Raw genomic sequence first — 14,940 nt, 5'->3', positions numbered from 1 at the left:
AACTGCTGTTCAACAAATTTATAACAGACTGCAGAACTACAGACAGACCCGGTTGCTTCCATTAATTACATCATCTGTATCCAGCTAAGTTCCATGACCTACTTAGCTAGGACTAAATACAGTCCCTCAAATTATCTACACTCCAGGGAACCATCCAAAATGTAAATAATGTTCCATTAGTCCTTTATCTGTAACAAGTGGTTGGAATGAATGATTACCTCACCTTTTACGACTCTTTAATTACAGCTTTAGTAGACACTGCTTGTATGCATTTTCAACCAAGGTTTTAATAACATTGCTGCCAAATCTGAAATATAATACAGATCAGTTTATCACATTCGATAGAGATTCAGGCCGAAGGCACAGCATACCACAATTTGTAATCAGTCCAGGAAACACATGGCTGATTTAAAAGCACTTTACCACAAGTTATATTTAATCCGGCTAAGTACGCAAGTACAATTTGTACTTAACATTGCTTTAAGCACAAGCTTGGATTGATAGATCTGTTTCCAACAGAAGAGCCACTTATTCTACCAGTTTTTTTTTTTTAAATAAACTTTATTTATTTGCACAAAAGTAGACAATAAAATGCACCATAGTTCCTTGGATACGTTTTTTTCTTAAGAAAACAGCAAACAATTTATTTTTCATTGCCCCGCTTTTACACAACACACAAATCAAAAGGACTGACCAGTATCCTGCAATGTCAATGCTGGTGTAAACTGATCATTTGGAAGCTGGAACTTAGGAGAGTGGGCTGGTTGGTCTCCCCTTAAATACCTTTCCACCCCAAGAGAAAGGAAGGGCGGATAAATGATAAAAAGCATATTTCACCATCTATCCCAGTCACACTGAAGAAATAAGAGATGTTTTCTGAAATGACAAACCTTATCCCTCTGGACCACAATGCTGTCAAAGAAAGTCTACCACAGCATAAATAGTAATATATTGCTCAAAATAAATTACTTTAGTCCATTGGGGCTTACAATCAACAGCCCCACATCCCAACTGCATTGTGGCATTGACATGATGTGCAGTTATAGTTCTATTTTAATCAGAACACAGTATTTTTAAAAGCTCCTTTTTAAAGAATACAGACCTGTTTTGACAAAGTAAAAATGTTTTTGTGACATGTGAAACGACGACGACAAGTTCATGATGAACGGATGCCTTAAACACCTTTTTTAAAATTCTACTTTTGTGTTGTGTTAATTTCTCATCCCAGCTAAAAGACATTCCTGGACATATGAAAACAGACAGTACGTGCAGAAACATGCATGGAGGGTGGGGCAGGGAAAAGGAGCACAAGAAACAGCACAACATAGTAAGTAAACAGCTGTTCAATACTAGGAGGCGCAGTCATTCTCTGCTTAGAAAAAGCAAATATTATCAACAAGACATACCTAACTATCTCTCTTCAATCATAATAAATCTTCAGATGGCCAATCAGAGGATGTTCATCAAATAGTCAATGCTGCACATGGGCAATTGATGCGCTCAATCAGAAACCTGTTTTTTATGTTCAAACTGTTCAGCAAACATACATAAATTAGCTTTCTACTAGAGTGAGAATACACAATCACTCTGACATGCCATTACAACACTCAATTTTGCAAGTAGAAAACAAAATTCAACTAGTAATTTAAAGTTATCAAAAAGGAGCATTAAACCCTGCAGTTGATGAAGAATTGATTTCTTACAATCATATAAGATTAAACGGACTCTTAACTGATTAATTGTTCTATAAACCACAATACAATGGATTTTAGTCTGCATTTAAAACCCTGTGGATTTTCATATTAAATATGGTGTCACTGGGGATCCTCAGAAAAAGCACACCATCAAATCACCACATGATCTTCAACCTCCTTCACCTCTCCAAAGTCTTTCAATGTATTGTCACCTTCGCCAACTTCCCACCTTAATAGCTTCCTTGTATAACTCAATGGGATTATCCTCACGCAGTACCACTTTTTCCTATCCTAAAAATGTATCGGCAGCAACGAATTCCCTTTCCACTCCATTAGTTCTGGGATCGCAGATGTGGTTTGAAAACTCAGGTGTTGTGTAGCCATCTGGAATGGCCACTTACAACAAGAAACATGGACGTTCGCAAAGCCGAAAGGAGAGTGTGGACAATGTAAGATTCAGGCAGGCTCAGAGCCTGAATGTTTACTTGTGAGCAAAGAATCCAGACAGCATCAAAACCCCCAACAGATTAGCATTTTAATGGCCCATCTCCGTAAGACAAAGGACTGATACTCGAGTAACCAATACAATCCCAGACATTTTGGCACCACTCCCTTTACTCAGGAAGCATCAACAACAGGGTCAATGACCGCTTAGGACACGCCCAGCCATCAAGGCACCCGCCCTTTATTGGCTCAGATCAAAGACAGTGATCGAGAGCTGTCCAATTAATGGGATCCAAACCTAAGCACCACCCAAAAGAGCGCAAAACTCCCCAAGGATAAAGAGAGACACTGCCATGCGTTCGATCTCTTTTGGACCTGGCGCTCCGGCAACGTCCACCTCCAATTGCAGCACCACGACCAGAAGCAAGTTCAAGGTCAACGCTCGCTACCAGACGGATGAGCCCAGCTGCGCAGCAGTTACTCCTTCAGACCCAGTAGATCCAGATTCGAACAAAGGCCACTGTTCCTCTGACCTAAGCCGGTTGTCTGAAGTTAAGTACAGGTTGTCATAGTTGTTAGGTGTAGTTTAACTAGTAGTGTTTATGTTGCATGTGTAAGTTAATCTTGTGTGTAAATAAAGTACCACTGATCTTGAACTAACTGGTTGTTTGGCTCTTTGATCAATACCCGGTTGAACCTTGTGGCGGTATCATTTGATACCTGGCGACTCAAGAGCAAATCATATTCATATAAAAGGGCAACCTTATTAATGGCCATATTTATAGCCAATAGCTGCCAATCTTGGCATTCCATTTGCCAAGTGTCTGATTTGGTCTGAAACAGTAACTGGGGAAAAACAAATCAGTGGCATCATAAAAAGTTTGAAATATGGGCCAAAATGACGACTGTGTGTGTTCAGCTGGTCGAAACATAGTTTATCCCAGTCAGGAATGACCAGACTGCTTGCCCAAAGATGCAATGAAGGCTCTAAGGAAGTACCTGATAACAGACAGATACTGAAATCACAATGAAGGCCCCATTCTTCTCTATACAGGAAACGAGTAAAAACAGCATATGGGTTCCAGCTTGGTGGAAAAGGAGACCTCTCTCTTATCACTGCCACAGTCTACTGATGATGTCACTAAGGGCAACATGTAGGCAAGATGTGCTAGTCTGTATTATTGACCTGTCCTGCCACCTGCAAAGACTTGTGCATAAGCACCCTCAAATCTCTCAGTTCCTGCACCCATTTAAAATTTTACTAATTAACCGGTGTTGTCATAATTGGTAAAATTCCACCAGTTCCCCAGCATATGCTGACAAAGGTGGGTGGGGAATAAATCATAACTCTTAACACATACTTGGGGAAGCACAAGACGTCCGCACGGCAATCAGGGATGCGGAAACTGTGTGGGTTTCACAGATTGCTCAAGAATCTCAAAACCATAGTGATGTTTGTCCACATTGTTCAGACAGCAAAATTAAAAAATAGCCCAAAGTCGATGGTTGAAGTCTGTCGGCATTCTGAATTCATACTGTGATGGGACACTGGTATGGTTGTCAATTTGAAAGTGGACACTAAATGAACCAACAGTACATTCACCCAAATTAACTACACTATCTGGTGAGCAATGGCATTGCTCTGTACCATGCATTCGGCCCTTTACTTGGGTTTCTCAATTAAAATATCACAAAAGAAAAACTTGTTATACTTCAATCAGACAGGAGAAGGATGTGAGAATACACTCTCTTTGCAATTTGCTGCCAGCCAGCAAACAAGATCAAACTAAGATACTATTTAAAATTCTCTGATCTCTTATGTTTTTATTTCATAAAGTCTTCAAGAAAATTCATGAATAACAATTTGGGTGTCATCCAGTTTTTAAATCGTATTGGTAGCTGCTGAAAGAAAGTCTATTCAGAATCTATTTCAATTGAAAGTGTCAGTAATTTGCAAAATGCCATGTGGCAATACACTAAAGCAAGAAAATGTTATACTTGTTCCTTTAAATGGTTTACATGGAGGCACTTTTAACTTGGGTATTATTTACATTACAAATATCGTCCAATGCTTTGTGTAATAGGATCCTGTGGCTTGAGCTGCATGATTAAATGGCTCAACACCAGTCTGTGTAAAGAGAATCAAAGCAGGCAATGAATTCACAAAGTAGATTTCAAAACAGACACACATATCAACCTCCACTTGTCGGCCTTACCCAAAAGTCAGTCATAAGACATTGTGGCACATCACACAATACCAATACACATCATCCTCTGAACAAATTTAAAAACAACTGCAACAGGTTGCTGTAATTTTAAACAGCCATGGATGGAATGTAGGAACCCAATGTCATGAATTCCAATCTGTAGGAGCAGATTGAGTGGTGTTGCTTGAACTCACTGGATACTCTCCTCTTCCAGCGGGATTGTTTTTTACATGCACATGCAACACCAAACAGAATATAAAAGATCGAACCACTGAGTTGACAAGACTGTAAATGCAATAGGAGCAGAGGAAAAGGAAGGAAGAAAAATAAAGAAACATTTTGACCTGGAATCTTTCAGTAGCACACAAACACTGATATGCAGCAACTCAACAAGGTTGAAAATACCACACAGTAGATTCTTCCACATGAAAGAGCAAAGAAAGGATATTCTGCTTCAGGTGCATAACTAAAAATCTCAATTTCAAGCTTTGAGTACCAATTAATTGAATATAATGTTTCAAAATCGGGCAGCAGCCAACTTAAAATAGTCAAACCTAATCTTGAAAATTCATTGCACACAAATCACCAGAGTGCATTTGGCTCAGCAATAATTTTCATTCTTGATCTAGTGACACATAAATTCAGCATGTCACCTTGTATTGCCAAAGTATGTAACGCAGCAACAATGAATATTACTACAACAGGGGTGTTGGCAAGAACTAATCCCAGGTTTGATTACAACTGGGTAACAATAAAGAATGGATAAAAGAAAAAAATAAATCAGCAAGGGTTTTTTGAACATATAGCTTTCCCAAAATTCTGACAAAAGCCATTTCTAGTTTTATTCATAAACACTGGATTAGCCTGCTTACTGGAATAGACACAATAGTACTATAAAATTAAACTTTTGAACAGTGCTGCAAATCACCTATTGCTTATACACCCAAATAGACTCATTACTGCAGTTCATATCAAATATTCTAATCCGCAGCATGGTGCTCTTCAGAAATCTATACGGTAACCAGATACAGAAACTTTGTCTTCAATCAGTGCATGGCAAATCTAGCTCGGAATGAACTGCTCTTGATTACGGAAAAACGGTTATCTCAATACTAATTGCTCCAAGTCATTCTATTTTGTTTACATCAGAAACTCCACATCCATGCCCATATGTCCCCTTCTTCACCTCAGACTATTTAGGTCCCTGCCCCTATTTCCCCATTGGTTGCAGGGGAGTGGGGTGAGAAGATGGTGGAAGAAGGAAAGTAGCAACGTCTACCCTTCCATCTTGTTAAATCTCTCTTTACACAAAAGACTCCATATAATCTAAATCTTTGTTCATTCAATCAACCATCAGGCCTGACAGCCATCTTTGTACTGCAGCAAACTGCTGAGATTTAATTTTTGAATCGCTAAGCTGTGTAGCTCATATTTAAAATTAGAGTGGAAGCTCTATGATCCATATCCCAGTTGACTGTCAGCTTAATTAGCTGCCAGAATGTTTACAGCACAAATGGCAACGGTACGTTTATATCTGTGTTGTACCCATCTTCACAGCAGCGACTGGGTATTTCTGGACCATGATGCAAGCCAAAATTGAGATTCTCGATCAGAGCTAATTTTCAGTACACATACATCAGTGCTTCTCAAACTACTACTGCGGCGTGACTCCATTTTATTGCCTCGTCTGACCAGAGTGAAACTTTTAGGGGACGAGCATTTCTGGGGGATTGGGGAGAGAAGAAACTTCAGCTGTTGGGGGGGGGGGGGTGGAAGTGAGTTGATTTGGGAGTGAGTTGATTTGGGGGGGGGAAGTGAGTTGATTTGGGGGGGGGGGAAAAGAGTTGATTTGGGGGGGGGGGGGAAAGAGTTGATTTGGGGGGGGGGGGGGGAAGAGTTGATTTGGGGGGGGGGGGGGGGGGGGAAGAGTTGATTTGGGTGGGGGGAAAGAGTTGATTTGGGGGGGGGGGGGGGGGAGAGAATAGGCTTTAGTCCTTGATAGAGGGTACAAAGGTTGAGCTTGGGGCAGGGGGTGTTATGAAAAACCAGGTTTTCTACAAATGAAATGAGCACCTAGATCAGCATAAGGCCACACCCAACTAAAAACACAAAGTTGTCACAAATCAGTTAGCGCTCCACTGTAGCCTCATTGTAGCTGCATTAACGCCAGACTTACCTCTCAGAGGGAAGTAAGAGACTGCTGTGTGCTTTGTTTCACAGAGACATGGCTCACCCCTGCCTCACCGGACTGTGCCATACAACCTGAAGGCTTCTCAATTCACCAGGCGGACCGCACGGCATCATCAGGCAAAGCGAAGGGTGGAGGGGTTTGCCTCCTCATCAACTCCTCCTGGTGCTTGGATATGGCGACCTACTGCTCTCCAGACCTGGAATACCTGACCGTGAAGTGCCACCCATATTACCTTCCACGTGAGTTCACTTCTGCCATTATCACAGCGGTCTACATCCCACCCCAGGCAGTAGTGAGGAAGGCGCTGGACGAACTATACACAGTAATAGACAACTACGAAACAGAACACCCGGAGGCCTTGTTCATCGTGGCCGGAGACTTCAACAAGGCCAACCTCAAAAGTGTACTGCCAAAATTCCACCAGCACATCTCCTGTCCCACCAGGGGCGACAACACCCTTGACCACTGCTACTCAAAAATCAAGGGCGCCTACCGTTCCAGCCCCCGACCGCACTTTGGGAAATCAGACCATAAGACGGTGCTCCTTCTCCCGGCATACAAGCAGAAACTCAAGCGGGAGAATCCAGCTAAGAAGGTTGTGCAGTGCTGGTCCGAGGAGACAGAAGAGCTCTTACGTGACTGCTTAGAGACAGTGGACTGGTCCATATTTAAGAACTCAGCGACCAACTTAAATGAGTATGCCACCACCGTCACAGATATCAGCAAATGTGTGGACGACTGCGTGCCAAAGAAAGCAGTACGTGCGTTCCCCACCATGGCTCAATCGAGAGATTGACTCCCTACTGAAGGACAGATCTGAGGTGTTCAAGGCAGACGATCCTGACCTATACAAGAAATCGAGGTACGACCTCCGCAAAGCCATCCGGAATGCCAAGAGAGAATATCAAACCAAGCTAGAGTCACAGACAGACACTCGGCGGTTGTGGCAAGGACTAAACAACATAACAGGCTACAAAGCGAAGCCGAACAGTATCTCTGGCAGCAGCGCACCCCTCCCCGATGAACTCAATGCATTCTATGCCGGTTCGAGCAGGCAACCAACAATCCGCTGGCGAGTGCCCCAGCAGCCCATAATTCACCCATACCCACCATCACAGCTTCCGAAGTCAGATCGGCCTTCCTGAAAGTGAACCCTCAGAAGGCGACGGGCCCAGCCAGGATCCCTGGTCGTGCACTCAGAGCTTGCGCGGACCAGCTGGCAGAGGTATTCGCGGACATCTTTAACCTGTCCCTACTCCACTCCCAGGTCCCCACCTGCTTCAAGAAGACCACCATCATACCGGTCGGTACCAAAGAAGAATCCGGCAACATGCCTCAATTGGCCCTGACTTCAGTCGTAATGAAGTGCTTCGAGAGGTTGATCATGAAGCGCATCACCTCCATACTCCCAGAACGCCTTGATCCACTGCAATTCGCATATCGTTGTAACCAGTCCACATCAGACGCCATTTCCCTGGCCCTATTTATCCCTAGAGCATCTCGAAAACAAGGACTCCTACATTAGACTCCTATTTATTGACTACAGCTCCGCCTTCAACACCATAATCCCAGCCAAGCTCATATCAAAGCTCCAAAACCTAGGACTTGGTTCTCCACTCTGCAACTGGATCATCGATTTTCTGACCAACAGACCACAATCAGTAAGAATGAACAACACCTCCTCCACAATAGTTGTCAATACCAGGACCCCGCAAAGCTGCATACTTAACCCCCTACTCTACTCCCTGTACACACACGACTGCGTGGCAAAACTTGGTTCCAAATCCATCTACAAGTTTGCTGACGACCATAGTGGGCCGGATCTCTAATAACGATAAGTCAGAATACAGGAGGGAGATAGAGAACCTAGTGGAGTGGTGTAGCGACAACAATCTCTCCCTCAATGCCAGCAAAACTAAAGAGCTGGTCATTGACTTCAGGAAGCAAAGTACTGTACACACCCCTGTCAGCATCAACGGGGCCGAGGTGGAGATGGTTAGCAGTTTCAAATTCCATGGGGTGCACATCTCCAAAAATCTGTCCTGGTCTACTCACGTCGACGCTACCACCAAGAAAGCACAACAGCACCTATACTTCCTCAGGAAACTAAGGAAATTCAGCATGTCCACATTAACCCTTACCAGTTTTTACAGATGCACCATAGAAAGCATCCTATCGGGCTGTATCACAGCCTGGTGCGGCAACTGCTCAGCCCAGGACCGCAAGAAACTTCAGCGAGTCGTGAACACCTCCCAGTCCATCACACGAACCTGCCTCCCATCCATTGACTCCATCTACACCTCCCGCTGCCTGGGGAAAGCAGGCAGCATAATCAAAGATCCCTTCCACCCGGCTTACTCACTCTTCCAACTTCTTCCATCGGGCAGGAGATAAAGAAGTCTGAGAACACGCACAAACAGACTCAAAACAGCTTCTTCCCCACTGTCACCGGACTCCTAAATGACCCTCTTATGGACTGACCTCATTAGCACTACACCCTGTATGCTTCATCCGATGCCAGTGCTTATGTAGTTACATTGTATATGTTGTGTTGCCCTATTATGTATTTTCTTTTATTTCCTTTTCTTCCCATGTACTTAATGATGTGTTGAGCTGCTCGCAGAAATATACTCGGTACACGTGACAATAAACAAATCCAATCCAATCAAATTCTGTACCAAAACTTGCTGCATAATATTTTTGGTTGAAACACCACCCTGCAGATGAGATATTAAACCAGCCTGCTCAATTTGAGATCCACTGGCACCAGTTGAAGAGCAGTTCTCCCAATTTTCTGATAATGCACCCCCCCCCCCCCCCCCCCACCCAAACCAACTACTACCAAAATAAGCAAACTAGTTAGTCAATCACTTCATTTACATTTGAGAAACAGAACAATTGCCACACTTGAAAATCAGTAACTGCACTTCAAATGTGAAACGTTCCGATGTTTCAGCAACATGAAACGGCACTATATTGTGTGAATACTTAAAATGCCCTTCTAGGACATAAACTATGAGAGGTGTATTGATTTATATGATTTCTGGACATACGAATTACCAGGAATCATTGCCTGTATGGAATTTAAGAAACCTCAGTAGAGCTGGTACACTGCCAACCATTTAAACATCCGAAATTATCAGTCAAGAGACTCATATTCTGGATAATTTTGGACAGGTGGTAATGCAGAGCTGACATGTGCAAGAGTAAGAGCAATCAGATGAACTGTGTGTGTTTTACAAGGTACTGCAGGCAAAGGTCACTGGAGCCATTCTTGTGCATCTCCCAGTCGTGATCTGAAAAGCAACAGCAGTCAGGGAATAGGAGGGCAATTAGGAAATAATAATAATGAGCCATATTAGTGGATATAGATGGGTTAGGTATGTGGGCCAAAATGTGGCAGGGAGAGTGTAACATGGATAACCGCGAGGTCATCCACTTTGGTCGGAAAAATGGAAAAGCAACTTATTATCTAAATGGGGAGACTCCAGGGTGCTTCGGTGCAGAGGAATCTTGGTGTCCTTGTGCAGGAGTCACAGAAAACATTTATAGCTAAAGGAATAGAGTATAAAAGGTAAGGAAGAGTTGTTGCAACTGTTCAAGACACTGGTGAGACTGCATCTGCAGTACTGGTGCACAGTTTTGGTCCCCTTATTTGAGGAAGGATGTAGTGGCATTGGAGGCTGTTCAGAGGAGGTTCACTGAAGATTCCAGAGATATGGGGCTAGATTCTCCGGTTGGCAATAGCGAAATTGCATTTGTCGATGGGCCAGAGAATCAGGGGTGGCTATCGCGATTGTCTGCCCCTCCAAACCGGCGTACTTGCAGAGTAGGCCGCGCCACGTATCCACGGCCTCAGGCCATTGCCCGAGGCCCGCCCCCCGATGCTCCACCCCCGGCCGGCCGAGTTCCCGACGGCGTGGGACTCGGGTGGCCTCACCCGTCGGAACTCAGCGTGGCGACTGCGGACTCAGTCCAGCGCCGCCAGTCGGGGGAGGGTCGATCCACAGGTTGGGGGGGGACATTACCCGGGGCTGGGGCACCTGTGGTGTGGCGGTCCAGGATGCCCAAGCCAGCCGAACGGGGGAGTGGGGGGTGGAGGAGGAGGAGGGGGGAGACGGACTATTTTGCAGGCCGGGTCCGCGAGCGGCATCCGCCATGAAGCACAGTGGGCCGATGCAGGCCCCCACCGTACACATGCGCGGCCATGTACCCGGCAATTCTCCGGGGCGTTCCAGCAGCTCAAGCCAGGTGCTCTACGCTGCCATCCTGCTAGCCCCCAGCAAAACGGGGAAATCGGTGGCAGTTTTGCACCAGTTTTCCCCGTTTCCAAGCCGGTGTGGGGACAAAATCTCCGAATCAGAGAATCTAGCCCGAGATGTTTGTCTTATGAAGAGAGTTTGAGCCGTTTAGGCCGATATTCTCTGGAGTTTAGAAGAATGAGGGGAGATCAAATTGAGGTATACATGATGATAAAAAGAATGGATTAACTAGACGTGGAGCAGGTGCTTCCTCTTGTGGGGCATTCTACAACGAGAGGTCACAGTCTCAAGATAAGGGGTAGCAAATGTAAAACAGATGAGGAGAAATGACTTTTCCAAAGGGTGGAGAATCTTTGGAAATTGCTACCCTGCAGTGCAGTGGATACTGGAACAACAGTGATTAAATTTGAGGAGTTAGACAGATTTTAATTTGTAACGGGTTGAAGGATTAGGGAGAAGAGCAGAACGGTGGAGTGAGACCATGATGAGATCAGCCATGATCATACTGAATGGTGGATCATGCTTCAGAGGCTAAATTGCCCTACTCTTGCACCTCGTTCTTATGTTGTGGGCGCGTGGAATGCACTGGCAGCAGAGGTGGTGGAGTCAGTGTCATCAGGGACATTTAAGTGACTTTTGGACAGGCACATGGACAGCAGTAAGTTGAAGGGGTGTAGGTTAGGTCAATCTTAGATTAGGATAAGTGGTCTGCACAACATCGTGGGCCGAAGGGCCTGTACTGTTCTACGTTCTAAGAAAGAGCTATTCTGTCTAATTCCACCCCTGTAGATAACAGCACCTCAAGAACAAATCTGATGTTCTTGATTAATATGGGGCTTATTGATTAATATGGGGATCAGGGGTTAAGGAGAGAAGGCAGGAGAATGGAGACGAGGAACATTTCAGCCATGATCCGATGCCAGAGCAGACTCGTTGGGCTGATGCTGCTCCTATATCTTATGATATAGTTGTGAAATGGGTAAAAGGATCCACATCAGACAGAGTACAAATCACTGATAATTGCAACGATGTAAAATGCAACTAACTGCATTCCTAGCTCACCAAGATACTAGTGCTCATCTGCCCCAAATTCTGCACATTATCCAAATAGCTACTTGAACATTGAGCTCGTCCAAATTCAGGAGTAACATTAGCTTATAGCTTTTGTGCAGTGAATGTTTCAAATAAAGTAATAGGCAGCACCTCATAGCAGTTTAATATTGAATATAAAGAAACATATCCAATAAACTACCAGATTTTTAGTCAAAGTCCTGCCCAAGACTTTTTAAATACATGCTAAAAAGTTCTTAAATATCAATCATTTAATTATTATAGGGTAGCAGCCTCATGAAAGCACACCACTTTACTTTAGCACAGTACTTTAGAGCAATTTTAAAGCACTGTTTTAACTGTTGATGGAATGACTGAAATAGTATCAGTGATGACAAATGGCATTATAAAACAAAATGATCCAGGCACACTACTCATGGCAGAGTACCAGTGCACCAAAATCAGTCCCACAGGCCCTGTAAAGTCAGTTAAAAATTCACCCATCTACTGTCAATTACATGTCAAACTACTAATTGAAGTAAATTTGTTCCATTATGCCAGTGTCAACAACGTCTGTCATCCACGCACACCAATACTTTGCATCCTAGGACAACCCATTTCTCCCCGTCAGGATTGCTATTACCAAAGAACAACTGCATTTTGTCCTCAAAATATAGAAAATATTAAGCATTTTAACATGTCATAAGTCAACAACACCGAAAGGGACTGCATACTGAAAACCTTCAGCTAAAAGGTTAATCTGAAACAGGGGAAGACAAAGTGCGTGTGCCGGGAGCAACTGCGTCCTTCCACAATCTCAGACCCGGGAAAAATATTGCGCAGAAAAGCGTCCCACATTTCTCTACACAGACGTCCAAAAGTAGGAAACGTTTCACAAATAATCGACTAGTTTAATGCTGGGAGCTTCATTGAAAATAAAAACCTTGGCACTTATTTGGCGATTAGTCAATACCCTTGAAAGCTGAAGCTTCACTCAGGGTAACCGAGCCATACAGACTAGGAGAGTGCGGGGATGGGGTGAGATACAGGGGAAGGGGGGTCGCCTGGTGATGGCGAATACTGAGCCCGGGCTGAGGAAGAGGGAGTCCGCCAGGGTTGCGAGGGTGGGGAGGCCGGGCCCAGCTGTGAGAAAAGCGACTCCGACCCAAGGGAACCTCTAGGCCAAGAACTCTCCCGACACCGGCCATAACATTCAACTCCCCCGCCACCCGCGCAGGCCCGACACCCACCGCTTGCCTGCCCGGGGCTGTGGCCGCTTCCGACCGACGACCCGCCAATAAGGCCCGTTTGAGGGAGCAGTCAGCTCGGTACCGAAACCCACCGCGAGGGGCGGCGGCGGTGAAGCCGTTATGCTGCCACGCAACCGACCTTCAATCCACGCAATGCCCGCCCCCCCTGTTCCCATTGGTTAATCATACAGCCCAACCCGAGCCAACAGGCGGAGTGCAACTCCTTATTGGACAACACTGCTGTCAATCATGATGAGGAGGCGTTGACACAGCCGTAAGCGGTTTGACTGCGCAAGCACTGATTGTAGCAACGAACTCGATTCAAACCAACTGCCGGAAACCGTAATATCCGCAATGGCAGCGCACCAACTGCGGTACCATAATAACCGAAATTAATCTCACTTCAAATTGCGCAGTGAATGTAGGATAAGAGACGCCGCAATTGGAGAAACAAAATCAACTAAAAGTTCTGGTAAAAAGCCTGAAACTTCAACCACTTCTTTTTCACCCCACAGACATTCACTCTCTCCATCACCCATGAACAGTAGCAGCGTGTGTTCCATCTGCAAGATGCACAGCAGCGACTCACCAAGGCTCCTGAGACAACACTTTCTGAACCTACGACCACTACCCTACCGTCTAGGAGGACAAGAGTAGCAGATACCTGGGAACCCCACCACCTTGAGGTTCCCCTCCAAACACTCACCATCCTGACTTAGAAATATATCACCAAACTCCCTCCCCAATACAACAGTGGGTGTATCTACACCTCAGGGACTGCAGCGGTTCAAGAAGGCAACTCACCACCACCTTAAGGGCAACTAGGGGTGGGCTATAAATGCTGGCCAAACCAGTGACGCCCACATCCCGTAAATTAATTTAAAAAGATAACTTTGGTGGCTTCTGTTAGAAGTTCAGAATAGCGCCAACAGCATGGTTTTGATTCCTGTTCCAGCTGAAGTAGACTTGGCACCTGCTTCCTTGCCCTGCCCTGAGAGTGGAAGGAAATGGCAAACCACTGGGGGGGGGGGGGGGGGGTAACGGTCAAGGAAATGGCTCAGAATGAAACACAATGAAGGACCTGCCTTCTGAAGGCACAGCATCAGTAATACAACACTGGAGCAGGGCAGCACGGTAGCCTTGTGGATAGCACAATTGCTTCACAGCTCCAGGGTCCCAGGTTCGATTCCGGCTTGGGTCACTCTGTGCGGAGTCTGCACATCTTCCCCGTGTGTGCGTGGGTTTCCTCCGGGTGCTCCGGTTTCCTCCCACAGTCCAAAGATGTGCAGGTTAGGTGGATTGGCCATGATAAATTGCCCTTAGTGTCCAAAATTGCCCTTAGTGTTGGGTGGGTTACTGGGTTATGGGGATAGGGTGGAAGTGTTGACCTTGGGTAGGGTGCTCTTTCCAAGAGCCGGTGCAGACTCGATGGGCCGAATGGCCTCCTTCTGCACTGTAAATTCTATGAAACTTCTATGAAACTAATTCAACCCATGTTCTCAGTATCCGTTAGTCCCATACTCCAGCTTCTTCACCATAGCCTTACGTAAGGGATTATCCAGCTCAACTGTCTGCTCCTCTTCTGTGGCTAAATTCGCAGCCGGGTATCCTTGGAGAGGGAGCAGGCAATGTCTGTTGACGCAATCAAGGCCTTCCGTGCCCAATGAGCACCACAGGGAGTGAAGTGCTTAATCGACTCCTTTAAGCACCTTTTGTTTTTATGTTTTAATTTTTTTTTAAAGTTTACTTTTGTTTGTATCCCTTTAACGGGCTGCCTTTTTATTTTGTTCGCTTAATTTGCTAATTTTGTTCTACTGATTTACCTCAAAATAGGAGAGCCTT

General features: G+C 45.0%; 1 protein-coding gene across 4 annotated transcripts in view; it reads right to left on the bottom strand.

The window, feature by feature from the left end:
* cep85 (centrosomal protein 85) overlaps nucleotides 1–13,251 on the bottom strand; it is a 104,845-nt gene extending 91,594 nt beyond the window's left edge. Inside the window, exons 1-3 of one of the 4 annotated variants that reach the window (XM_072501014.1) lie at nucleotides 13,099–13,248; nucleotides 1,407–1,530; nucleotides 224–307 (exon numbers count right to left, since the gene is read on the bottom strand). The gene's annotated coding sequence lies outside the window, so the exon portion shown is untranslated. Of the gene's footprint in view, nucleotides 1–223; nucleotides 308–1,406; nucleotides 1,531–13,098 lie in introns of all 4 variants that reach the window. The other 3 variants (XM_072501016.1, XM_072501013.1, XM_072501017.1) reach the window with 3 other exon arrangements.
* Between the last annotated feature and the right edge of the window lie 1,689 nt (nucleotides 13,252–14,940).

This window comes from Scyliorhinus torazame, chromosome 1 (genome assembly GCF_047496885.1).
Source record: "Scyliorhinus torazame isolate Kashiwa2021f chromosome 1, sScyTor2.1, whole genome shotgun sequence".
NCBI lineage: Eukaryota > Metazoa > Chordata > Chondrichthyes > Carcharhiniformes > Scyliorhinidae > Scyliorhinus > Scyliorhinus torazame.
This window is presented reverse-complemented; position numbering and strand designations above follow the sequence as displayed.